The sequence below is a fragment of the Penaeus vannamei genome, chromosome 1 (genome assembly GCF_042767895.1).
Source record: "Penaeus vannamei isolate JL-2024 chromosome 1, ASM4276789v1, whole genome shotgun sequence".
Classification (NCBI taxonomy): domain Eukaryota; kingdom Metazoa; phylum Arthropoda; class Malacostraca; order Decapoda; family Penaeidae; genus Penaeus; species Penaeus vannamei.
In genome coordinates, this window is record NC_091549.1 from 51162259 (window position 1) to 51164758 (window position 2500).

Sequence of the window (2500 nt, forward strand, 5' to 3'; positions counted from 1 at the left end):
CGAGAGAAAGAAAGAAAGAAAGAAAGAGAAAAACCGAAAGAGCGAAAGCGAAAGCGAAAGACCGAAATCGAACGAAAGACAGACCAAAAAAAAAAAAAAAAAAAAATAAATAAAGATAGAGAGAGCATGAGAGAGAATAACCCCGTGAGAACGCTCGTGTGTGCTGTACGAGTCTCGTGCATGGAATCGAGAGCAAAATCGCTTTTCGCTTTTCCACTCGGTCGCTTCTCCTCTCGTTTATTCTCCGTTTTCTATGCTTCCATTTGCGTCTCCTCTCCTATGATTTAGACTTATCTGCAGGTATGTGTGTGTGTGTATAGAGGTATGTATGTATGAGCGTATGTGGGTATGTGTGTGTGTGTGTGTGTGTGTGTGTGTGTGTGTGTGTGTGTGTGTGTGTGTGTGTGTGTGTGTGTGTGTGTATGTATGTATGTATGTATGTATGTATGTATGTATGTATGTATATATGTATTTATGTATGTGTGCGTGTCTGTATGTATGTATGCAGGTATCTATGTATCTATCGGTTTCTCTATCTGTTTGTCTGCCTCTTTTTCTCTATGTCGATCTATCTGCCTATCTATCTATCTATATATCTAGCTATTTATCTATCTATCTATCTGTGTGTTTGTGTGTGTGTGTGTGTGTGCGTGTGTGTGTGTGTGTGTGTGTGTGTGTGTGTGTGTGTGTGTGTGTGTGTGTGTGTGTGTGTGTGTGTGTGTGTGTGTGTGTGTGTGTGTGTGTGTGTGTGTGTGTGTGTGCGTGCGTATTCATATACACACATTTACACACACCCTAACACACACACACACACACACACACACACACACATACACACTCACACAAACACACACACACACACACATACACACACACATGCATACATACGTACATACATACATACACACTGTGCAACTGTTATTTAGAAGCATAATCTGTTATAAAACGACTGACGATTCAGGTACTCACGTATACGAATATTTCGAAGTGCACACAAATTATCTCTTGAATTGATTAAATAAAAGCGTTTCGCACAGAAACCGTTAATTTTCAAAATAACGGCTTTTTTCCAGGCTAGAAAAAGGAAGGTCCTTTTTTCCCCACAAAATATTTGCGCTTGTGGTGACTAGCATATTTCTGCTATACTTGATACCCTTCACAACATATAAAACTTTTCGATAATAAGTCCCGACACCACTTCATTACAAAAACAAACATTAAACCACCTCTAATTGCGCGATAAACATTCTTGTCGCCATTATCATTAATTTCCTATAACTATCTTCACTCAGACAGTCAAAATTACCACTTCTACGCCAAGAGACAGTTCAAGATAAAGTCTTCTACTCAATCGGTTTCTCAAGACAACAACACAAGAGTAAAATTGATTTATGTTGCCACAGCTCTACTCTTCAGAATGCATAAATGTTTTTTTTTTTTCTATTTGCAGTTTTCTTCGTTTTTCCTTCTTGTTTCGTTCCTGTTCTTGGTCTTCGTCTTCTTATTGGTATAGTTTTCTTCTTTGTCAGCTATTTATTCTCCTTCTGTTTTGTTTTTGTTTTGTTTTGTTTTCACTTTCTTCATTTCCTTCTCCATCTTTTCCTCTTCTTCTTCATCTTCTTCACCTTCTTCTATTTCTCCTTCTTTTCCTTTTTATTCATTTTCTTCACTTCCCTCTCCTTTCTCTTCCACCTACTCTTCTTATCATTATCCTCTCCTCATGTTCTTCCTCCTCCTCCTACTCTTTCTTACTACGCCACAATTTAAGAGTGTGAGTGAGTACCGTGTTTCTCGCCATCAAAATGTTACTGCATTAATTTTAAACATTCCTCCAGCAGTTAAGTGAGGGTGGTGGCAGGACTGTTATTGATGTTATTATTGTTGTTACTGTTGTTATTGTTGTTATTGGCTGTTGTTGCATTAGCGTTAGAGCTGATGTCAGTTATAACCAGTTAAGTGAGGGTGGTGGCAGGACTGTTATTGGTGTTATTATTGTTGTTACTGTTGTTATTGTTGTGATTATCGTTGTTATTGGCGGTTGTTGTATTGGCGTTAGAGGTGATGTCAGTTATAACCGTTTTTTTTGTGGTTCCTGTTGCTTTTGATGTTGTTAGTACCGTGACTATTTTTCAATTGGTATGGAAGGGATTTTGGGATCGGTGTTATTTTTATTGTTAGATTGTCATCGCATTGTTGATTTTGATACTAATAGCATCATTTATATGGTAACCTTTATCATTATCATCACTGTTATTATCACTATAACTCATCATTACTGCAATTATGAATGAATTATGTGATGATTATGATGATTATCATTATTCTAATTGCCATCATTAGCATTCTTCTTCTTATTATTATTATAACTATTATTATTATCATTATTACCATGATTATTATCCTTTTTTCATTATCATCACCCATATCGATATTGATACCATTATCATCTATATCATTATCATTATTATCATAATGATTATCAATATCATTATTATTATTA